The following is a 25980-nucleotide window of genomic DNA, read 5'->3' on the forward strand; positions in this document are numbered from 1 at the left end:
GATATGCAGATTCTTTGTAGGGGGTATTAATTTGTTTATTTAACAAACATTTCATGAGTACCTGCCACATGTCTAGATCTATAAATTCAGAGTCCTTGCTTTGCAGAAGTATACAGTGGAACTCATACAACAATGATTGCAGTAACATTTTTAAAGTCTTTTCACAGAAGAATGCACCAAGTGCTAAGGAAAAACATACAGGGCCTATCCAATCAGACTGGAAGTCAGGGAAAAAAACCGTGGAGAGGGTGAGTGTGGGCTATTCCAAAGAGAAGCCGGGAAAGAAAAAGGAGAGTGATGGGATGAGAGCTTAATTAAGGCATCATTGAGGAGCAAGAAAGATTTTTTTTTTTTTTTTGTGAGGAAGATCAGCCCTGAGCTAACATCCACGCCAATCCTCCTCTTTTTGCTGAGGAAGATCAGCCCTGGGCTAACATCCGTGCCCATATTCCTCCACTTTATGTGGGACGCTGCCACAGCATGGCCTGACAAGCGGTGCATTGGGGCGCGCCCAGGATCCGAACCCGGGCCGCCAGCAGGGGAGGGTGCACACTTAACTGCTACGCCACGAGGCCGGCCCCAGAAAGATTTTTTTAAAGGAGGGGGGAGTAGATAAAATAGAGGAAAGCTCAAAAAACAAACACAAAGGTTTGTAATTGATAGAGCAAACAAGATTCCCAGAAGAGACAGGAATATATACAATTCAACAAATATTAAATGCTACCTTGTGCCAGCACTGGACTAGATGGAGACAAAGATGAATAACAAAGATTTGCTTCTAACCCTCAAGGAGCTCACAGTCCACTGAGTGAGGTAATTAACTAAACATGCAATTTAACAGAGAGAGAATTATGAAATGGCAAGTACGAAGTACTGTTAGGTACATAGGAGGTGTACCTAATCCATATTTGAAGAATCAGGACTTCCTGGAGGAATTGATGATAAATTCATGGACTCAAGAGCGCAGGTAGAGGAAAGAAAGAAAACAGGATGAGTAAAAATATTAAAGGGGATGGGGTAGCAGAAAGGAACTGCATTGGAAAAACAGGATTTTAGAGTTGAGAATAAGTGGGAATATGATTAGAACCTTCGGAGTATAGAAAAGTAAAATTGTGGATGACCTCTAGGAATTGTTTCTAAGAAAGGAATAAAAGTGAGAATTAATTAGTACGTAGTGTGACACTCATCAGCTTTGGTGCAGGGACAAAGAAAGACTATTAACAAGGATACCCTGGAGCTGGAAGCTGGCGTGGCAGTGGACCCAGCAAGGCAAGGGTGACAGTTCTCAGAGACCAAGAAGCACAACGCTAAATGGGCGGCCACACATAGGGAGCAGAGCTGGAACTTCCAGGCTTTTCCCCTCTAGGTCTTTTCCCTCGTCCCTACAGTTTTGGTCTCCAAGCAATCAGTTCTGTGTTTTCTTCTATGCTCAGTTTGAAACCACATTTTGAAAAGGCGTTTCTTGAAAGACAAAGATTGGGAGAAAAATACTGATGCTCTAAGAGCTCCTGTCTAGCTGCCAAAGCATTGTTTTAGTCAAATGTCAAATGAAAGGGGAGAAACAGAATGATGATTTTATTTGAATTGCTTCCAAAGAAAAGTAACCTCCAGCAAAACACTAGGCCCACTTTGCTGGAAATCCTGGCATGTCGACAACAGAAATGGAAGCAGAAAATTGCATCTTCCAGAAAGCACGGTATCAAATAGGAAAACCTGCAGCGAGTGTCGTGCTTTCAGGTTCCTGCGGCTCAGGATCCATTTTATTCTTTTCTACTTCTTCCTGCTGAAAATGAAATTATTTTAAACATAATTTTCTCTTATAGGGGGCTTTTGGGAATGATTAAAGGTCAAATCCCTTGTTTTAAGTAAAATCACTATATAAAATTCCAAATTTACTGAACTAAAAATGTAGGGAATGAAAATAAATAGAAATATATCCCAAAACTTTAAAATTAAGGCAATTTCAGGATATGATAAAGTGATGGGCCCTCCCAGTGGAATGTGAAATCGCACCCCAGCTACATTAGTACATAAGTATTCCAGGAATCAAAGTTCTCAGTGTTCGGGGGTCCTGGGATCCCTATAGCCCAGAGTGAATGTTATGGGCAAACAGGGGAAGGAAACGAAGAAAAGATGGGGCAGTGATCTTGGAGTTGTGAAACTAATGCAAAGTACCAAGGGCCTCAACATTACGCTTGTGAGTTATACAGCCAACAGGCCTCTAGGTTAGTCATCATCTTAACCTCCTCCTTAGAAATTTTCTCTTTCTTTCTTCCTTTTTTTTTTTGGTGTTTCACTTTTTTCCATCCAATTTTATTGAGGTACAGCTGACAAATAAAAATTATATACATTTAAGGTATACAATGTGATGATCTATGTATACATCGTGAAATGATTACCACAATCTAGCTAATTAACACATCCATCACCTCAGTTACCATTTTGTGTGTGTTAAGAATACTTAAGATCAGGGCCGGCTCCGTGGCTTAGCGGTTAGGTGCGCGCGCTCTGATGCTGGCGGCCCGGGTTCGGATCCCGGGCACGCCCCAAGGCACCACTTCTCCGTCCAACCCGAGGCCGAGTCCCACGTACAGCAACTAGAAGGATGTGAATCTAGGACATACAACTATCTACTGGGGCTTTGGGGGGAAAAAATGAATAAATAAAATCTTAAAAAAAAAAAAAAGAATACTTAAGATCATTCTTTTAGCAAATTTCAAGTATACAATATACCGTTACTAACTATAGTCACCATGCTGTACATTAGATCCCTTCCTTAGAAATTTTCTAACCAAGTTGAAGGCAGATATTTTCAGTGGGTCTTTATTTTCATTCATTAATCATGTTTATTAGACACTCACGTGTCCTGTTCTGTTACACACGTTGGAGTTACAAATCAAATAGACTCTGCCTCCAATGAGATTGCTTGTTCTCATGTGAACAAATGGATGAAGTGTTCTAGGTCTGTGACTCTTTCACTCATGAATGGAAAGCCAAGCCACAGGTACCAACTTGTCATTTGTGGCAACTATCCCAGATCCTCCTCATTCCTTCTCAACCTACTCCCACATGGCGTCTCTTTCCTGACCCTTGTCTTCACCTCCCACTTTTTATTTCATGCCTATTCCTTGAACTTACCACTGGTACTGATGGGCATCTTGGCTTGGTATTCAGCTCTCCCTCAAGGGCTTGGCTCAGATGCAGGTCACCATCTCAGCCCAATTCAGCCTACCTACCCCAGGCGGACGTTCCTACGCGATTCCACCTCCTGGAGGTAAAACTCAAGCTTCCAGCTCTATGAGAAGGTACACAGTACATCACTGGAGCAAGAGGAAGGATTAGCTAATGCCCTCTATGAAGGCTTTGCAGAGGAGGTGATGGCTAAACCCAGTCTCAGAGGATGAGTAGAGTGGAGAAGGGTGGGAAGAGCATTCTAAACAAAGGGGATAGCATGTTAGTGAAGAAAAACAATGTGTTTTGTAGTCAGTTTTGTGGACTAGAACCCCTAACGGATAATAATGTTTACTGAGCTCCTACTTTATGGAAGACACATGTTCCAGTATAGGACTGGCACATAACAGAGACTCATTAAGTATTTGTGGAATAAATGGGATATCAGTTTCACTTAAAAAGTAAAGTTGTATGTTTAATCAGAAAATAACCTATAACGTTATCCTACTAGAAGTGCCCAAAACAAAAACTCAGAAAATGCGACATTGCCTCTCCCAAGACAACAGAGCTTTTACCTTCTGTAATCACAGAAGGGCAAAGGAGGCTGTGCTAGGCCTGGTCCTTTGTGCCAGAAACAGAGCCACAGAACCCTGGGCCCAAAGGGATCTGGTCTTGATTAAGGTTATTTTCCTTTGCAACATTCAGCTTGGAGGGAAAGGGAAGGAGGATCTAAGAGGAAACTGGAGGAGCCCAAGATGCATCCATGAGTTTCAACACAGCCTTTGATGTCCTTGGTGAACTAGACTCAGGGAGCTCATAATTCCCGTCTCCATTTGGCTATTGAGCCAACAATTCACTTCAGTTCTAACTACCTTCTGTTTTAACTGGACTTAAAAACGGTTTAGTTGAACGCTTGGTGAGTTTAAGGACTCAGATAACAAAATACGTTAAATTAAGTTTGCACAGTCTCTTTCCTTATTAACAATGTTTCTGGGATGATTGTTCCAATTAAACAACCTTGATGATCGGGCGGCGTGATCTGGCCATGCTTCCGTGGCCCTGCCGCCGCCGCCGCAAGCAGAGCGCGCCGGGCGGGCCGGGCGAGGGGGCCGGGCGGGCGCCGAGGACGCGCCGAGCCCGCAGCCAGAGCTCGACGAGGACGAGGCGGCGTATGGCCGGCGCTGGGGCCCGCGAGCTGGCCGCGCTCTACTCGCCAGGCACGCGCTTCCAGGAGCAGTGCTGTGTGGTCTTGTGCTTCGGCCTCATCGCCCGCAACTTGGTCCACCTCCTGCTGCTGGCCCGCTGGGAGCACACGCCCCTCGTCACGCTGGGTGTCGCTGCAGGGGCTCTCACTGCTGACTTCTTGTCTGGCCTGGTGCACTGGGGAGCCGACACCTGGGGCTCCGTGGAGCTGCCCATCGTGGGGAAGGCCTTCATCTGCCCATTCCAGGAGCATCACATCGACCCGACGGCCATCACGTGGCATGACTTCATTGAGACCAAAAGGGACAACTGCCTGCTGACACTGCTGCCCCTGCTGAACACGGCCTACAAGTTTTGCACCCAGAGCCCTGAAGCCCTGGTGCAGCTGTACCCCTGGGAGTGCTTCATCTTCTGCGTCGTCATCTTCGACACCTTCACCAACCAGATCCACAAGTGGTCACACACGTAGTGTGGGCTGCTATGCTGGGTTATCTTCCTGCAGGACTGGCATGTCATCTTGCCGCATAAACACCATTGTCCACCACATCTCGCCCCACGAGACCTACTTCTGCATCACTACAGGCTGGCTCAACTACCCTCTGGAGAAGACGGGCTTCTGGCGATGCTTGGAGGACCTCATCCAGGGCGTGACAGGCGAGAAGCCGCGGGCAGACCACATGAAATGGGCCAAGAAGATCAAATAACTCCTCTGAGCCTGCCACCTCCTTGCCAACCTTCCCCAGCCCCCCAACCGAAGCCATCTGCCACATTCCAGCCCCCTCACGCTGGCCCCTCCAGGTGGTAGGATGTTTCCTGGGCTGGGCCCGGGCACCCCCACCCTGTCCCTAGTGACAGAGAATACTTGAGCCATTGGTTTTTCATTTCCTTTTTTTCATTTTCTTTCCTTGGCCACTCCCAGCCACCTGAGCTGCTCTGTCTGCCAAGCCTGACTCTGCAGAAAAAGGAGCCCCGCCCTGCCAGCCTTCCCTTGGGTCGGGGGGCAGCTCAGCCAGTCCCTGCACTCCTACAGCCCCCTGCCCTGCTGGGCAGCCCGACCGCGTGGCTGGCATTGGGGCCACTGAGTCGTCTTATCTGTCCCTCCTTGTCTGCCCCAGTGGTCTAGGAGCCCCCAGGCACACCTGAGTGTCCCTGGAACATTGCCCTGCCATGGCCCTGCAAATTGACCCCGAAGGCCTGGGGGAGTGGACAGCCCCAGCCACCACCTTCAGCCTAGCCTGTCCACCCAAGGATGGCAAAGCACAGCAAGGGTCTGAGGGCAGCCGGCCAGAAGAGGCCAGAATTTCCTGCCCATGTCTGGAGCCCCTTCTCCTCTGCCCCTCCCCCATCTGTCAGAGCTGATGTTTCTAATCAGGAGGGTGTCTTCGCAGGGTTTAGCCCCTGCAGAGTCTTGGTCATTTGGAAGGGGACACAGTCTCCCCTCTGGCCAAGGGTATGTCAGAGAAGGAAGAGTGGGGCTTTTTTGTCTCAGTTTTTTATTAAGGGTGCTTGCTCGTTTAATGTAAATAATAGAAAGCCTTAATATCTTTTCTGTAACACGGAGTAATATTTTAATGTCAGGTTTTGGATGTACATAATATATTTATAACAAAGCAGCAAGAGTCTACTTAACCTCAGCTGCCTTGTTTCCTGATTGTCTGGGGGAGGTGGGTAAGGAGCCTGGAGGGCGAGGCCCCACCCCTACCCCATGCCCAGCTCTGCCCGCCCCACCGGGCTCAGGATGGGGGCTTTGTCACCCGACACAGTGAATTAATGTTGGCATCTGCTCCAGACACTTTTGGAGGAGACGCACAATTGGATGAGGAATGGTCTTCATGAAGCAGAGCATGATGACAGAGTAATGACGGCTGATCCCTGTTTGTGATCCTTCAGCAAATGGTTATTGGCACCTGGTGTGTACCAGGCTCTGGCCTGGACATGGGCACAGCAGTGAACAAACAGACAAGGACTTACCCTGGTGGAGTTGACTTCCTGGGGAGAGAGACAATAAACAGAAATAAATGCAAAAAAAAAAAAAAAACCTTGGTTACAGGGCTCTGTCAATGTAGTGTGATAAGTCCTTAATTCTAAAATGCTATTAAATGTGAATATTTTGGTAACAACAAGGGAAAAACTCTATAATCCAAGCATGATTGGAAGTTAAATTAATGCAGCCAGTTTTATGAAGACTAAATCAAATCCTTTTCTATATACCTACTCCTATTGTGCCTTACAGAATCTGTGTCCCCCCAGGCCTCAGTTATTGAAATCCCCAGGCATTCATCTCATTTGGCCCTCAGGTGGGAGAGAGAAGGGCATCAATCAGCATTTATCAGGTAGTACAGAGCTCTGGAGGCAATCAACAATTGGGAAAATAAAGTCGGAAAAGAATCCAGAAAATCCAGCTAAATGCAAAGCAGTCCTGGTAGGAAACCCCTGGGAATACCATCGATTCGATCTTGGCCTGTCACACTGGAGTGCGAGCTGATCTGGCTATACGGCCCTCTGCTCACCCTACAAACTGATATTCACTGACATCCAGGCCATAGAAAGAAATGTACTCCCTTTCTCTCTGCCTCAACTCCTGCTAGCATCCTCAGTATCTTCATCACCTGTCTAGATTGTTCACCCAGTTCCACAATGTACCCCATGCTGAGGACCTTGACCTCCAACTCATTTTAGCATGGCAACATCTTGAATTTTTAACACCCACATACTCTCAAATCCACAATTGCAAATTTAAAGATCCTGCTTCCTATCCTTTCATTTCTCCCAGTCAGCTACCTCTTTGGCCCTGCGGAATCTGACAACATCTTAACGATTGTTCACATTCAGCCTAACGAGCCAACATGTGCACATGGCTCTCCTCTCAGCCGGTGCACCTGGAGACACCTAGGCCCCGCTGGAATCTGACATCATAACCCAGCAGTGCCTGCGCAAACCTCCTGGCCTTGGTGCACACCTAGCTGCCTGGGCTTGGCATAGTCTCTTACCCCAGTTCCTCCAACATTCCCAGTTCCTGTCCAGCTGCCTCCAAGATCTGCAGTGCTCTCCCAGGTGCTCAGCCCTTATCCAGATTCACTTACCATCTAGCTATACCCCAGGGTCAGTCTCATCAATTATAATCTCATTGAGAGCATCTACTACATCCTCAACTAGCTCTCAATTTATCCTGCCTTGCTAACCCATGCTCCAGTTCTTCACCTTCCAAGGCATCTCGAGGATTCCACCGCCCAGAAGTCCTTTCAGTGATTCTCTTTCAGCTCCCTTACTGATGCCCACAGCAGTTGTTTCAGAAGTTTACCAGATCTTCTACCCCACAGCCATTCATTCTCAACAATCTTATCTCATCTTCACCACGAAAACAGAGGGCATCCAGCAAGGACTCTTCCAGTCCCTCCTCCCTCATTTCCCCTCCTCATCAACTTCCCCTCAATCTCAGAAGTTGGTACCCCGCCTCCCACAACCAACTCTTCCACCTGTGCTCTTGTTGTTATCCCAAACCTGCCAATTAAATGCTATGTGACCTTTAAAAGTCACTTCACCTCTTTGTGACCCAGTTTTCTCATCCATAAAATATGTAGAAGAGCATCTATCTCATAGATTTGTAGTGAAGATTGAGCGGGACAACACAAATACAGCAGTTAGAACAGTGGCTGGCACATACACTTGAGTCTTTTCCTTTTCTGCTCCCTCTCTTTCTCCTCCACCTAGAGTCAGGTCTTTACTACCCAAAAAATAGCTGTTTATCCTCAAGCAACCACTTTCTTTCTCTTGCTCAGCACCAAGCTTCTTGACTCAGCACTGCCTCCTCGTTATCCCTGCTCACTCCTTGGTTCCCTGCAGGCAGCTGCCCTTGCAGTTCTACAGAATCCACTCTCAGCGAGGTCACCAACGACTTCAAGCGGGAAATCCATTGTCTAGTTTTCAGTCCACTCTGCCATCTGAAACACTGCCCTCCATCTCTTCCTAGAAACTCTTCACCCTCCCCTCCTGGCTCTTTTGCTTCTGCGGTTTGTCCTTCTCGGTCTCCTACACCAGCCCCTCTGCCTGCCCTCCAAATGCCAGAGCTGCTGGTTCCACCCCTGGCTCTCTCCTCCTCCCCCAAAGATGAGCTTATCTGCTCCCACAGTTGGTAATGGCAATAATTCCTCATTCATTCCTCACCCAGCCTCTCTCCTGGGCTCTACCTGCCTGGTGTCTCCACCTGGTTTTCCCAAGGGAACCTCAAACTCAACATGTCCACACTGAGGTTACTGCTTTCCCCAAACCTGCGTCTTGCTCTGTATTTCTTATATAGGCTGATGACATCATTATCAACCCAGCTCCCCGCTTCTAACCTTGGGTAATGTGCTGGGTGAAGGGCATAATTCTAGTAAACCCATTTTAGTGGGTACCTGTGACCATATTGGTAAAGAGAAATGGGCTAATGCTGTAGTCATGAACATGGATTCCAAGCGTAAGAATCATTAGTCAGGAATGGGATAGGGCCACGATTAAAATCCAAGAGGGACATTCCGAAAGCAGGAGCTTAACAACAGACCTTGTTAGCTCAAGGTATGGCGGGGCGGGAGGCTCAAGTCTGGGGCTAAGAGCAAGAGAGATGTGAGAAAGTGAGAAGAGGCCCAGACGGAGCCCACACCCCGTTCTTACAAGGTGCTGTGACTTCCAACAGCCTGAGCTGTGCTCATCTCCCCACTTCTCACTTCAACTCTGATATCCACTCAGTCCCAAGTTCCTCTAGAATTCCTCCATTCCACCTTCCTTGCCACCACTATCCCACCAGGTCAGGAATTCTCTGCTTCGCATCTTACGAACTGCAACCACCACTAAGGGTTCCCAGCTTGAGTCTCTCTCATCGTCAATCATTCTAGACCATAACTGTGATCACACCATTTCTCTGCTTTAAAGCCCTCAATGGCTCCCAACTGCTATTAGGAACGAGCACCAGCTCTGCTGGCCTTCACAGTCAAGCCCCGACCTGCCTCTCCAGCTTCCACCTGGCATCACTACAGTCACGACCAAGGCCTAGTACTCTCTGCTGCCCTGGAATATGCCATGCTCTGACCCCTTCGCCCACCACACAGGCTACTCTTCTGTCTGGAAGACCCCTCCTTGTCTGACGCCTCCTACAGCCAACTGCCATCACTTCTCGTTAATGTGCAGCTGCAAAGGTCTCATCAGCAGTGAGGCTTCCTCCTCAGGCAGGGAGCTATTCCTTTCTCCATCCATCAGTCTTTTAGGTTTGTTTAGGCTCTGTCTTCCGTGCACACAATGGGCCCCTCAAGGGCAGGGCCCTTGTCTTCTTTATGCCGGTTACATCCCCAGGGGTGCTATTACAGTGTCCAGCACAGAAGGATAATGAAATAGCTACTTAGTGAGTGCTAAACTTTTTACAGGTACCATCTCATTTGATCCTCACAAGAAGTAGGTAGGCACTAATCATCTCCATTCACAGGTGAGTAAGTGAAGCTGGCCAGCAGCTCAATAATGTTCCTGAGTGACAAGTCTACTTTACGCTGTGAATGGTTATAGCTATGCAGCCTTAAAGAGACCCTCAATAGGGCCAGGGTTATTACGGAGACAGAGGCTCCTGGCCATTCGCACACACAACATAAAACTTAGAAATACTCTGGCAACTCCTTCCAAGAGATTCTCAGGTTCCTGTATGGGGCGTGCTTAAAACATCCCTACCCTTTGCTGCCCCTCTCCAAAAAATCAGGTTTCTTCTTCATTGGAGGCCTCTGTTTTACCTAGTGACTACAATGCTAGTTATTCTTTCATAGACTGGTTAAGGCTGGGAACTTCACTCACAAAATCTCTCAGAATTCCACCAATTAAAAGTTCGTTTGGATAAAATGGATACTCTTGGAGGAAAATATAAAAGACCAAAACTGACTGAAGAGGTAAAAAACTTGAATATAACAATAATCACAGGGCCGGCTCCGTGGCTTAGCGGTTAGGTGCGTGCGCTCTGATGCTGGCGGCCCGGGTTTGGATCCCGGGCACGCCCCAAGGCACCACCTCTCCGTCCAACCCGAGGCCGAGTCCCACGTACAGCAACTAGAAGGATGTGAACCTACGACATACAACTATCTACTGGGGCTTTGGGGGGAAAAAATGAATAAATAAAATCTTTAAAAAAAAAAAAAAAAACAATAATCACAGAATAGCTATACATTCTTGTCAAACTACCATCTGCCCAGAAAGGCAGTGGGTTCAGACAGGTTCATGGGCAATTTCTTTAAAACCTCTAAGGAACAGACAATTATCATGCTATTTAAACTATTTCAGAGCCCAGAAAATAGCTTGTGAGTGATCTTTACTTTTTTCTTTATTCTTTTCTATGTTTTCTGAAACTCCACACAGAGCATGTATTACTTTAATAATTAGAAAGAAACACTAAACCTATTCGACTTATAGGAAATTTATTTATTTTTTTTGGTGAGGAAGATTAGCCCTGAGCTAACATCTGTTGCCAATCCTCCTCTTTTTGCTGAGGAAGATTGGCCCTGGGCTAACATGCATGCCCATCTTCCTCTACTTTATATGTGGGACGCCTGCCACAGCATGGCTTGATAAGCAGTGCATAGGTCTACACCCAGGGCCACCAAAGCAGAGTACATGAACTTCACCACCATGCCACCAGGCCGGCCCCAGGAATTTTTAATAAGGAAATAATTAATGGATTTGTACAAAGTTTTATCTGTAAGCAAATCAGCATTTATGTCTAATCTATGAGCAAAAATCAGAAAATGAAAATGTCCAAGAATGTATTCATTTATTCACTTTTTGTTTGCAGACCTACAACATGCCAGGCATGCTGTTAGGCACGGGGGATAAAATGGTGAGCTAAACACACACAGTCCTTATCCTTAAGGAGTTTACACTCTTCTGAGGAGACACACATCAAATAATCTCCAAAACACATATATATAAACTCTGATAAGTGGTATGAAATAACTACACAGGTTACAACGAGAGTGCACATGACACCGGGAAGAGGGCCTTATCTGGGGTCAGGAATGACGGAACATTAAGCAACTGTTAAAACTAATAACTTGTGATGAATATTTGATGACACGAGAATATTCACAATATAGTAAGTGAAAACTACAAAGTAGTATGTACAGTTTAGTCTCACTTTTGTATAAAAATTATATTTACACAGAAAAAAGGCTAGAAGGATATACTTACACAACAAAACACAAAATGTTAGCTGCACAGAGATTCAGGAATCCTGTTTTCTTGCGCTTCTCTGTATTTTCCAAATTTTCTAAAAGATCTTATATTACTTGTGTAACATTCTTTGTGAATATTCTTTTAACATGGTAAAAAATATATACCATAAAATTTACCATTTTAACGTGTACAATTCTGTGGCATTAAGGACATTCATGTTGTTCTGCAATCATTGCCACCGCCCACCTCCAGGACTTTTTCACCTTCCCAAACTGAAACTCTGTGCCCATTAAAGACTAATGCACCAATCCCACCCCCCTTACCCTGCCCACCCCCCCACCCCCGGCCTCTGCAACCACCAGCCTCATTTGATTTTTTTTTTTTTTAAGATTTTATTTATGTATTTTTTCCCCCCAAAGCCCCAGTAGATAGTTGTATGTCATAGCTGCACATCCTTCTAGTTGCTGCATGTAGGACGCGGCCTCAGCATGGCCAGAGAAGCGGTATGTCGGTGCGCGCCCGGGATCCGAACCCGGGCCGCCAGCAGCGGAGCGCGCGCACTTAACCGCTAAGCCGTGGGGCCGGCCCTCATTTGATTTTAAAATTCAAACATTCAAAGACCAAGCCTCATTCACCCTTTCACAGTGTAAATTACCTTCATCTACTAAACTCCCATCACTAGAAAAGACTGCCCCAGTAAAGCAGGCAGGAGCTAGAATTTTACAGAGCTGGTAGACAGGTCTAGGTGGCAGTTTTGGACAATCAGAGGATGGGAGATGGGGAGTGTGGTAGTGGGAGGAGATTCTAAAATAGAGATGGGAAGGCAAAGTAACTGCTTGCTTTGAAGTTTGGCCCAGGGCCTTGGGATCAGCCAGTGCATTCAGGTGCAACACACACACACACACACACACACACACACACACACACACACACCTTGGGAGCAGGCAGTGCATTCAGGTGTAACACACACACACACACCTTGGGAGCAGCCAGTGCATTCAGGTGCAACACACACACCTTGGGAGCAGGCAGTGCATTCAGGTGCAACACACACACCTTGGGAGCAGGCAGTGCATTCAGGTGCAACACACACACACACAAAACACACAGCAGAGTGGTAAGGAAGAGACATAGAAACTTAAACGTCAAAGACTCAGGCCTCCCAGGAACCAAACGCAGGAATTTCCTCACAATACTCTTGACAGCTGGCCATGCAGCACCTGCCTGAACACATCCAAAGACAGGGGTACAATGGAGCCCTGACATTCCAGAAGGAACATCCAGACAGCTTCATAAATCCCCAAACCCATAAATACAGAAAGAGTTGTAGAGACTTCAGGCTTTTTCCTGATTTTTTTTTCAAATGTCTCACCTCCCACTGCAAGTTAACCCCCTTTTTAACTTTCTCCAAAACTATCTCACCAGAAAAAATTTTGTCCTGGCTCAAGCAACTGCTAAAACTTTCATGAACTTCCTTGTTTCCCCATGAAGCATATGGTGGCCTTATTCCCAGCACAGCAAAATTCATCATTCTAGTCTTTCATTTATCCCAACTCCTTTTTTTTTTTTCTGGCTAAGACCTATCCCTTCTTGGGACATCTTTGCTTTTTCTTTCCTAACATCTTAATACGAGGAGCTTCATTTTCTATTCAAAGAGCCATTTTTCACAAAGAAAGTTTTAATTAGTTAAAAGTTACAACTGAGCTGCAATTTGAATCTGTACCTCAGCAAATTACAAATTACTATCTGTCAGGAACTTTTGGGATTGCTTAAAGCTCTCAAAAAAATCAGGGTAGTGTTAAATCTGCAAATTCTAAGTATATACTGTCTATGTGGCATTTTTTCCCCTTATAGCATCTACTATTAAACATGTTTGCCCATCTTCCCACCCAACGCAGCCAGGAAAACTGTTTATAACAATCCCGGAAGGTGAATGGGGTATCTGATGGAGGGCTGGAAGGAGTACACGAATAGGAAGGAGGTGAAAGAAACAAAGGTAGCCAGCGGGGTTGGGGTGATCTGGCTAAAGGATGCTGCCGTCAGAGGGCACTGGGCTCTGGCGACAGAGCACAGAGGGTGGTAAAAAGGAGACAGGCTAAAAGGAAGAGTGGTGGAGCCAATTTCAAAATATCACAGAGAGAGAGCCCTGCCCATCCCCTCACCAGTCCTTTTGCTCCTTCTACTACCTAGAATCTCACCAGCCAGAGAGGCTTGTGTTAACAAGGTCAACTCCTCTGAGAAGCTGGGCTGCTAGTAATTAAAAAAGAGAGGTGAGGATAAACATCATAGATAAAGGAAAATCACAGATTGTAAGCGTGAAGCAGACCCTGACCAAAAACCTGGAAGAATTATTTATTTCACAGGACTGCTGTAAGGAACTAATGAGAATGCAGATGAAGGTGTTCTGCACCAAAGCTCTACAGTAGCGCCCCCTTCTCCGAGGTTTTGCTCTCTGTGGTTTCAGTTACCCTGGGTCAACCGCAGACACCATTTGCTCCTGACATCCAACCATCCACATTGTCATGGCCGGATGATCCTGCTTCAGATGAATCGTCAGAAGGTCAATAGTAGCCTAACGCTACATCACACTGCCTACGTCATTCACCTCACTTGATCTCATCACGTAGGCATTGTATCATTTCACATCATCACAAGAAGGGGTGAGGACTGTACAATAAGACATTTTGAGAGAGAGACCACATTCACATAACTTTCATTACAGTATATTGTTATAACTGTTCTATTTTATTATTAGTTATTGTTAATCTCTTGCTGTGCCTACTTTATAAGTTAAACTCTATCATAGGTATGTACATATAGGAAAAACAGTATATATAGGGTTTGGTACTATCCACGGTTTCAGGCATCCCCTGGGGGTCTTGAAACGTAACCCCCATGGATGAGGGGTTACAACTTTATATTTTACTTCAAAAGTAAGAGTGGCAGTTTGGGGAAAAGGTGGTATACCTGGCATATCTGACTTCATAAGCAAAGCTTTCAATGAGATTTTCTCCACGGAATCCTTGTGGACAAGACGGAGACCTGAGGGATGGATAAGGTGAACTGTTAAGTGGCTGAACCAACATGCGCCCAAAGTGCAGATTATTGGATGAATATTAACCCAGAGGGAAATTTCCCACTGTGTTCTAAACGACTCTATTCTGGTCATGTTCAGCTCAACATTATTCTTAATTCCCTTGAAAAAAGGTATTGGGGAATATTGTAAACACATACAGATATCCCAAAACTAGGAGAAGACGAATAAACACTGTAGTCAGCTGTGTAAATGCAATATTCAGAATAATTTTTATGAACTGCTTGCAATTTACATTCAATCCCCGTACAGTAAAGCCGAGACCTTAAATTGGTGACCTGCGTATGGGCTTTGTTGGGCTTGCCCAATGTTAAGAAAAAAATTTAAACTGGCTAACATGTAAAACTGAGCTGGTTTCACATAAAAATCTAGATTTTAAGCTTGAAAAAGCGGAAGACCTCATTCCTGCAGGACAACATCAGCTGGAGGTGAGTGTTGCCTTCCCCCTTGGATGGGCTGTGGCCCTCCATTTTGGGCGCCCACATGGCCTGATTCATTCCACTTCACCTGCCTGGCCCCCTACTGGCATTTACTCCTGCAGTGAAATATTGGCTCAGATTACTGTGTCCTATTTACTGTAAATTTTATTTGATTGTGCATTAAACTCCAATTCAATCTTCTCACTTTCAGCCTTTGCAGGTTTTGCTCCTGCAGCAAAGACCCAACATCCGATCACATCTTCATAATGATAACCTGTACATACAGAACATCTTGGTTTTTCAGTGTGCTTTCCTATCCTTTGGTTTGTTTAATCACCTCGATATTCCAGGAAATCTGGGCTTATTGTCTGTATTACAAGAAAGATCAACTACTTAACAGAGGCCAAAGGTAAGATTTCAACTCAGGGCTTGGGTTAAACCTTAATCTACCAGTTCCCACCATACCATGCCCCCCTCAACCTCTAAAGACAGCCCTGATTCCAGGCTTTCTCAACCGGAGGAGATTTAAATCCAGATTGCAAAGCCGCTGGGCTGCTCTGGAAAGAAGACAGCATTTGGAATCCTTGCTTTACTTCCGTTTTTAATCTTCTAAAAAAAACTATGTAGTGTTTAATCCAAAAACAGCTGATTCTCATTTACACTTAACCTGTGTTGAACTCACATACTAAAGTTTAAAGCTCTGCTCTCGAAAATGCATTTTGCTCTTTAAGATCTCCTTGGTAACACTCGTAATTGGTATCTAGGCTAGAAAAAAAAGTTTCGAACCAGTAACTGGAGTTAGAATAAAATCCAATTGGAAATCCAACTCAGGAAAGTTCCAGGGTGACAGCTGTGCAGCAGACTCAGAGAACAACCTGTCCAGAATGGAGGAAGACTGGAAAAGTCCCAAGAAAGGGGGACTCTCCAAGGTAAAAGGGGGACTCAATAGAATACCTGATTGAATCAAGTTTGGGGAGAAAAAATTGAGTGTAGTCAAATAATACAAGGGAAAAAAAGACAATTAGAAACTTCAGGAAAAACAAAAAGCTGTACAAAAAATGTAATCATAACATACCACTTGAATTTGCCCTGAACAATATTTACAGATTTTCAACTACACACAGAGCATGAATTTCAACCTGCACACAAAGCATGAATCACAGTTACATAACAGAATGTAAATATCACCAACTGTGACAAAGTAAAAGTTAAGGTAACAGAAAATAGGAGGGGGAGGGGAAAGAAAACTGAAGAGCAGAGTCGAAAGACACCACACGCTCAAATCATAAAGAGTCCTTACTGAAGGACAAGGACTAAAGGCATAAGCACGTTATTTAAAGCTAAAAGTGTAATCAGGAGAACCATCAGTGGTGATATCTTCATACGAAGAGAACCAGGAAGGCAAAGTAAGGTTGGTTTAAGTGGGATAAATAGTCATCTATCGAAAAGCAATAAATAATGTTGAAAAAGGATTGACAGAGAAACAGCAGCAGAACATATATTATTTAGGGATACAGACGTAAAAGCCACATTTAAAAGTGGTAGCTTTTGGGAATAGGAAGAAACAGTGAAAGATCACCTTTTATTATAAGCCTATATAGACTGTTTGATTTATTTTTAGCTATAAGCATCTATTATTTAATTTAAAAAAAAATTTTGGCGGGGCGGGGGGCCAGCCCCATGCCCTAGTGGTTAAGTTCGGTGGGCTCTGCTTCAGCATTCCTGGGCGTGGACCTACACCACTTGTTGGTGGCCATGCTGTGGCGGCAACCCACATATAAAATAGAGAAAGATTGGCACAGATGTTAGCTCAGGACGAATCTTCCTCAGCGAGGAAAAAAAAAATATATATATATATATATATATATATTTAATCTATTTGGGAACCTAGGAAAAAAGCTAAGGCGAAGACCGTCTCCCCACCTGGCTACCAACCAATGTTGCATGGTTTTGTCTTGAGTAGTGGTTCTTAAAGTGTGATCCCTGGACCAGCAGCAGCAACAGCAGCAGTATCAGCTGAGAACTAGTTACAAATGAAATTTTGGGGCCCCACCCTAGACCTACCTAGAAACTCTGGGGCAGGGCCCAGGAATCTGTATCTTAACAAGCCCTCCAAGTGACTCTGATGCAGACTCAGGTTGGAAAACCACAGGCCTTGAGCAAAACAAAACTCTATGAGTTTTTGGTGCTATCATCTTCTCTTTGGCTGAAGTGTTAACTATCCATTAAGGCCACCTCAGGAGAAGCTGGAGGCTCTTCTAAGAAAATACAGTATGCATTTTAGAGGAAGCTGGAGCTGCTTTCCCAGGATCAGGGCAGGAGAGAGGTGACCCCTGCCCTGTGTGAGTTCTGGTGGGAGCCAGCAGCAAGGACCCACCGCAGGAAGAAGCTTCCGAGAGGTACCCATTTGCCACAGCCATCAGTGGGCAGTAGTGGGCTGGGTGACCCCTTGGCTGAGCAGCTGAGTGGGTTGGGAGTGCCTTGTGGCTGGCTTTGCATAAGTCATCTGCTATTATAAGGATGCAAAAGGCACCTCACTTATGGCTCCTGACATTCTGAACAGAGCTCTCAAATAGCCTTTGGCTATTTCTGACTTAAAATAGACCAAAGTGGGAGTGGGGAAGCAATATCTTGCCTCTTACATGCACTCTGATGATGGGCTCCAGGGTATATGCTTTGCCAGCTTCTCACTTCTGCTTCTGTTTGGAGGAGTCAGAATTCCAGGAAGGTGGAGAACATTTCATAACTGCCACCAATTCCCTCTACAGAGCCCTTGACAGACACAGCAATCACACAAAGCCTCAGAATCCTTCTTAACACTCAGCTCACAAAGCTACTACTAATCAATGTTGGTAGGCAAGATGAAATTTATCATACCTAGGTCAGTATACCCAAGTATTTTGTTATCAACAGAAGCCCCAAAGAATGACATAGTTACCTCGGAGTCTCTTAGTAGGAACAGGTGACTGTCATTAATGATTTATAATTTTCTGCATATTTTCCTTCTTAGGGTAATGAATTTCATAACTTTATTACTGGCTACATGAACTAGGACTCATTTTCATTTCTCCAAACAGTCTTGCTAGAATTGAGGTCCAGAGGTTGGTGGGCTGATCTGTGGGCTTAACTATCCTTAATAAGGGAAATTAAAGTCGGAAGTTCCAGAAACCAATTTAGAACTGGTCTGAGTCCCACCTAAACATAAACAGAGCAATCTAAATTTTCAGTCCTGTTCCCTTCCTTCAAAGTGCTTATAATACAGCTTGGAAAGCAAAATGAAAAATACAAATCAACATAAGAAAGTGCCAACTGCTGACGAGAAAATAACACCAAAGGTTCCAAAAAGGGAATATTCGAGAGAGTTGGAGAAGGCTTTATGGAGGTCCTAAGTGGATTTGGACAGGCAGAGAACAGAAGGGAAGACATTCCAGGCAGAAGAAACAATCAGTGCCAGGAGAAGAAAACGGGAATGAGCCTGTTGTGTGGGGTCTGTGGGGAGACAGACTTGCCTGCAGGGGATGCATGCTGGAGAGGAGTGAAAACTCAAAGTGGACGGGGTGGAGCAGCACCCACACGGTGGGGACAGGCGCACTGGCAACTTAGAACTGCTGCTCTAATGAGTGGTTGAGTGAAAATGTGCTGAAGAAAGATTAGTGTCCCGGCATAAGGGATGAACTGAGGCATGGGAAGGTACAACAGAAGATACGGATCTATGTCCCACTTTCTTAGGTTTCTCCTGGGCACAGTAACACTGGGGTCTGCTGTCTCTCCCCACCTGCCATCCACAAGACAAGGAATTCAGACCAACCTTCCTCCTCCTGCCCCTGCCTTATCAGTGCTACCAGTCCCTGTCTTGCCACTGCACCCAGCACCATAAGAAGCCCCGAAGCTCCTCTAGGATACCTGAGGGCTGGACAATCACTGGGGGATCTAACGATACACATTCATAATTAGTGAACTGTAGAGGCAGCTGGGTATAATGGGGAAGCTTGCCCTTGGAGTCAGCCTGCCTGGATTTGATTCCCAGCTGCACCACGTATCAATCTGTGATCTTAGGAAAGTTACCAAACTTTCCTGTGCCTCCATTTCTGCATCTATAAAATGAGGCTAATAGTAGTAGTTAGCTCATAGAGTTGTTCTGTAGACTAAATAAATTCATAAATGTAAAAATGAAAACAATGTCGTACACATAGTAAGTGTTCATTAAATACACCTATGATCAGTGGTATTATTAGCCCATATATTAACTATCCTAGTTCTAAGATTAGTTTTATGGATTATTTATTTCAAGTCAACCAGTTTACGAGTTTTTCTTAGAAAGTCTAAATATTCCTCAACTGCATCTGAATCCATGTAACTACTTGATGTTGCATAAAATTTTGGAGCTGGAAAGAACTTAGGAATTATCTAGTCCAACTAACTCCCTCTTTTATTTTATTTTATTTTTTGCTGAGGAAGATTCACCCTGAGCTAAAATCTGTGCCAATCTTCCTCTATTTTGTATGTGGGTTGCCACCACAGCATGGCTGCTGACGCATAGTGTAGGTCCATGTCAGGGATCCAAACCTGAGCCAACGGGCCGGCCCCGTGGCTCAGTGGTTAAGTGCGTGTGCTCCGCTGCTGGCGGCCCGGGTTCGGATACCGGGCACGCACCGACGCACCGCTTCTCCAGCCATGCTGAGGCCGCGTCCCACATACAGTAACTAGAAGGATGTGCAGCTATGACATACAACTATCTACTGGGGCTTTGGGGGGAAAAATAAATAAATAAATAAAATTACAAACCTGAGCCACCGAAGCAGAGCACACTGAACTTAACCACTAGGCCACAGGGCCAGCCCCATAACTCCCTCTTTTAAAGATGAGGAAACTAAGACTCAGAAAGGCAATATTTGTCAGCACTCAGTAAAAATTTTCTTTCAGTTGACTTGAATTGCCCAAGATCACAAAGGAAAGCAGAGATGAGGCAGCCAGGGCCCCCTTTTAACCCCGCTCCATTTGACTCTTCATGACCACTTGGAATAGTCCCTTCCCGCCAACTTTAATATCTGCAGCCTGAATCCCCCAAAAGAACAAAAAATTCACCTGTCTCCAAATCCTCAAAAGTTCCAAAATGCAAGATAATTTAGTGTCTCATTCCCAGTGCCTCTGGGACCAAGACACAATACAACCAATCACATAGAAGGTATTCGGTTTTTCTGATAGGATTTTGGACTTCAAGTTGCTGTCACCAATGACAAAGGCAACATTTGCATCTAAAACACAGAACATTCTAATTGGCGAGTATGCTTCATAAGACCCAGGCAAGGCCTTTGGGAGAAGAGCTTGGCAAAGGAAGAAAATCTGATAAATAAAAAGATAAGCAGCCAAGAAATAAATTTAATGACTGCTGACAGAGCACAGCAGAAAGGAGAGGGAGAGACTTGGTGCACACATTGTGAGAGGGACAGTAGAGCTTTAAGGATCAGGATGGGGGCAGGGTAAGAACTGATTTTCTAATATTAGACTCACCACATGCTCAATTCCCAAATCCCAGCCAAAATGAGGGCCCCTGTACTGCCGCGGAGTCCCAGGCAGCATTCCGTTTCGGGACACTTTCTGCATGAATGCCGAAGAAAATCCCATCCATCGTAACTCCTGGCTACAACACAAGATTACTCCCAGGGCTTATCTTGAAATATCCTTTCATCTTGGCCTCCCACTAACTTAAAACAATGCATTTAAAAAATATTTAAGACCTCTACGGTAAATCCATATCCCTGTTATTCACAAAGCACTTACTACAGAGCTGTTTATCCTGAACTCTACGTGGTCAGTTTGACAAATATGCCTTCATTTAAGCTGCTTTTTATAAAATAAATAAATAAAAGCCTTCATGAATACCAGAACACTATCAATTTGGACTGCATTCACGGATTCTGATGCAAGCAGCCAAGGCCCTCAAGCCTTGAGCACAAACATCCCTCGCCCTTTATTAATTGAAAAATAAACAGATAGGGGTAGACATGGGTGCGTGCCTCGCTATGCAGTTTAACAAATGACATGATGTTCTCGAACTTCAATTTATTTTTAAGTAGGCATTTTATTTTTAACTTTATGATTATAAAAGTAATAAATGCTCATGACGGGAAATTGAGAAGCACAATAAGAAGAAAACCAGGGGGTTCACTTCTGAAAAAGTTCTTGAATTGATGACTTTGATGGTCCATAAAATCTCCAGTCTGGCCAAATTCCAACCCAAGTAAGAACATTCTCCTAACCCGTTTCCAAGCTGACTTTCTAGTTGGACAGGGTATTCATTTGCTGCCACTCATCACTGCATCATTTTGCTGTGCTCTTTAAAGCAGCCACAGGACTCCACCCCAATTCCTAAGTTTCTGGGGATTCTCTGGCAAGAAGTCACCCCTCTCCTATATTATGTGGTCTATGTGACAGCCAAAAATCCCCTCGGCTTAAAGACACTGAGAAGCGAGGGGGCTACCACTGGATGACTGTGCTGACAGAATAAGGACAAACCAGATGCTATTTTGTGGGTAGTCAAAAGGCAAAGAGGTTTGGGAAAGGGCAATTCTTGGGACCTGAGAGCTATGAAACTGGGTCAGGGTATGGCCCGAGGAAAGCTCAGAAAGCCCTTGAACGTTTTGACCAAGGCAGAATAAGGAGGACTCTAGAAAACAAGAGGTGATAATGTTTAGAGAAGACCTGGTAAGATATGTGAAAAGGACAAGACACCAGCTTTGAGATCCATTGAGGGCGGTGGTAAATGAGCATTCTGATCAATGAGCTATCCACTGGTTCATTCAATACATATTCACTGAGTGCCTACTGTGTATAAGACCCTGAGCTGTGTAGAACGTCACCACGAATAACAGAAGGAGCTTACTCTGACAGAGCTCTGGGAGAAAATGCTATTAGTGCGGGTACTGATGATGCAGTCCTTCGGAGAACAGAGCCACCTTTTATACCATGCCAGCTGCAGGAGGGTCTGCTTCACATCCTTCAAACTTACCCAAAATAAAACCTGCAGCTCTGCTGCCACGAGGCTACACTATCCTTAGTTCCCTTCCTGTTTACATCAATTGTCCTCTAAGGATGGCTGGGGTCTCTCTGTACCACTAGCATGCCATTCATTCAACCTATGGACTGAAGACACGCAATCAGGTGTAACACTGTTTATTAGAGGGCCTGGCTAAAGCTATCTTCTCTTATTAGACCAAAAATGCTCTCCGTGACAAAGCCTTTTGGTTTTACCTTTTCCCTCCCATTAGAGTGGAAGAGCTGCCCTTTGTCTGAGGCACTGCAGCTGTTCGTGCCTTGGAGAGTGACTGCACGGCAGGTGCAGCCCTTACACGCTTGTGCACCACGTGACACCAGGGCCAGCATTCGCCCCAGGTGAGGCCCCTGCTGTGAAGGGACACACTATGTGGCTTGGCCCAATGATTCTTTCCTTCCATGCCTTCCAGTCCCCAAAAGTGACCTGAAGACAGAACACTACCGTGGAAAAAATGGCGCTGGATGGAAAGACTAAGCTGGAGAGAAGCATGGAGAGAAAAGCGAGGTGTGTCAGCCTGCCCTTTTTCTGGGATGCCAAATCCTGGCTGGGCAAGCAGTGAGGAAAGAAGGATGCTACAGACACCTGACTTAAAAGGCAGATGGAACATCAGTCAGGCGTCAGAGCTGTCAGCTAAACCAGTTTTCAGAATACACGGCCTTATAATAGATTTTTTTCCTAACTTGCAAATATATGAAATACCTTACAAAGGTATTACAGTTCACATTTATACATATTAACTCACCTTTACTGAAAAAGTTAAAATGACAGAAAACTGGGAGTGTCCCAGAAAATGCAGGACATGTGTTCACCACCACGACACTTACTGATATAAGAGAGCGTCGTCTTATTTCCGTCGATTATAATAATCCTTTCCTTCTGTAAATGTAAGGTAATCTTTAGGGGTTGTTATGACAATTAAAGAGCTAATATGGGGCCGGCGCCGTGGCTTAGCAGTTAAGTGCGCGCGCTCCGCTGCTGGTGGCCCGGGGTTCAGATCCCGGGCACGCACCGACGCACCGCCTCTCTGGCCATGCTGAGGTCGTGTCCCACATACAGCAACCAGAAGGATGTGCAGCTGTGACGTACAACTATCTACTGGGGCCTTGGGGGAAAAAATAAATAAAATTATTTAAAAAAAAAAAAGAGCTAATATGTATAAGCACTTAGGACAGCGTTAAGTACAAAGAGTGCTATGCAAGTATGTTAAATAGGAAAAAAGGAATAACATGCTAAAATGCTATAGTTTGGTATAACATATTTAACGAAAATTTGCTGTGACCCCAGAGAATCAAAGTTTATAAGGAAACTGTCCACAGCCTCCAGGGGCTCCAAGCTCAAAGGAGAGAAAGAGCCCAGGCCACCACGGGGGCTGTCTGGCTAGGAGAGTCCCAGGCAGGGGGCCAGCCACGTTCTGGGTGACAGTCTGGCCAAGCGTCCTAGACAGGCTGCCTTTCACTGAATTCCCCTTGCTAGCTGGTGGGATGTTTAATTAGAGCTCTCTAGGCCTGTGGCTAGGTAAAGACTTAAGTGAAAGAAAGCTTGAGATTAATCAAGATATACATGTAATTTTAAAAGTTGACCCTTAAATATACATGTGGGTGGAGGGACCAGCCTGGTGGCGTAGTGGTTAAGTTCTCTGGCTCCACTTCAGCGGCCCGGGGTTCACAGGTTCTGATCCCAGGCACAGACCTACACACTGCTCATCAAGCCATACTGTGGCAGCGACCCACTTACAAAAAAAAAATAGAGGAAGACTGGCACAGATGTTAGCTCAGGGTGAATCTTCCTCACCAAAAAATAAAAAATAATAATAATAACGGGGAGGTATAGTGGGATAAGTGGAAGAGGATATACTTGAAACAAGACTGGCTACGAGTTGATCATTGTTGCAGCTAGATGATGGGTGCATGGGGGTTCATGATATTATTCTGTCTACTTTTGTATATATTTGAAATTCTCTGTAATAAGACAAAAATGTTGTTGTGTTTTTTAAGGGAAAGAAAAGGGAGAGGCATGGCTAAAAAGAAGAGCCCAGGCATTCCAGAGAGGGAAATGGCCAGAGGAGAGAGCCTGCTTTGAAGAACCCGGGAAACAATGAATACCGCAAGAAAACCACCAGGCGATGATCGCTACACAGTGAATCCTGAAGTAGCAGTTTAAGGGAAAACTTGGGGCTGGGGGGAGTGAAAAAGAAAGAAAAACTGAAATATTCTCCATAATCAAGAAGAACATACGTTCTTCCAGGATTATTGCCAGTTAAACCTCATTTCCTTCCGAACACGTACACAAAGTTCCTGGGGTCTCTCCCCACCTCCCCCCGCAACACACTTGCACCAGACAATTTCACTCTTCTCTGCACAGATTCCAGGGAGGTATCCTGGAGACAGACATCAAAGGAATTAGAGCTGGCAGCCCAGAACAGGTCATGCTGTCAGAGGGAGGCTAGGAACCACATGAAACGCAGAGAATTCACAGGGCGTTTTATTAGTATTATTATTATTTTTTAAAGAGCTCAGAAATGTGTTTCGTTTTTAGTTTTAGTTTAAGGACAGCTACCTCTGGGGGAATGGCTTTGAAGTCATATAGCCCAGAGCAGCACGCAGCAGCAGGCCAGCAAGGGAGGGAAAATGCTGCACCCAGCGGAAAAAAAACAGAGGGATCCTCACTGGCTTAGGTGTTAGTCTCTCTTCACTCAATAATAACCCAGAAGATTTATGCTTGGTGTAAGGACATGAAGGAAGGAAAAGGAATCGCTGCTAGATATAAATAGTGTAGCTGGGACCAGACTGGAAAAGGTTACCAAGGCCAGACTTGCAAATGCCCTCCTGAGCCGCCACAGCAGCAGCACATAGAGATTAAGTGAAAGAGACCCTGGTGGGACCCCACTAATGACCCCTTATGTAGAGGGGTAAGTGCTGGAGGACAAGAGTGGCTGAGAGATAGAATAAGCATACCACTTGGACTGTTTACTAGTCTAGAAAGCAGTATCTGAAACGCATGGGATGGGAGCAGGGCGCCCAAACATGAGAAACAGGTGGGCTGGCCACAGTCACGGCTTACACCTCGCGGGAAGAAAAAAGGAAAAAAGCCCTGAACATAAAGTTGACCCCATCTCAGCTGCTCCAACAAACCGAGAGAAAAGACACATTCCTTGCTAGAACTGCCCAGGTGTCCGGCACCTTCCCTCCCATCGGGATACTAAAGAGCTGAAACAGTGACATAAATTTATACTAACAAACACAAGATCTGAAAGGAGGTTCTGTTTGCAACAAGGCAGACAGGGGAACCAAGTAGAAATTACGTGTCCTGTCTGTGGGCAGTACAGGACCTGACAAAACTTTCTTCATTCAAGGACAAACGAACATTACAAACTATGAAGCTTCCAGAAATATGCCGCAACACAACAGCAAAATGTTGCATTTAAGATACAAAAAGTAGACCACTGGAAACAGAACAAAAATGTGGAAAATGTATGCTTGTTTTTAGGCCACAATGTTAAAAAAAAAAAAAAGCTAAATAAAATGAGAACATATTATAAGGAAATTAAAAATGCAGTTGCATTTTTTATAATCTCCATTGAAAGACAACTAAAAAAAATAGAGCCAATATTGTAGAACTGAAAGGAATACTAAAAACAGGGAAAGTAAAAAAAAAAAATTAAATAATGAAAAAGAAGATGAAATTGAGGCTAGAACAAACAAAAGGAAAATAATAATTAAAGGCATAATAGAATCTTAGACCTGGGAATTCTTCTTAGGAATTTATCCTATGAAAACAACCAAAGACGTGCACAAAGACTTATATAAAAACAAGTTTATCACAGCACTGATTGTTACAGCAAAATCTGGAACTGGCCTAAG

At 44.8% G+C, this 25980-nt stretch overlaps 1 protein-coding gene and 1 pseudogene across 1 annotated transcript in view; one reads left to right on the forward strand and one right to left on the reverse strand.

The window, feature by feature from the left end:
* The window catches only part of NXN (nucleoredoxin), a 145151-nt gene that overhangs the window by 87998 nt on the left and 31173 nt on the right, over positions 1 to 25980 (reverse strand). The window lies entirely within an intron of this gene.
* LOC147914928 (plasmanylethanolamine desaturase 1 pseudogene) lies at positions 3199 to 5086 on the forward strand (annotated as a pseudogene).

The sequence above is a fragment of the Ceratotherium simum genome, chromosome 16 (genome assembly GCF_057802395.1).
Source record: "Ceratotherium simum simum isolate JZ-2026a chromosome 16, ASM5780239v1, whole genome shotgun sequence".
In the NCBI taxonomy this organism is placed as follows: Eukaryota; Metazoa; Chordata; class Mammalia; order Perissodactyla; family Rhinocerotidae; genus Ceratotherium; species Ceratotherium simum.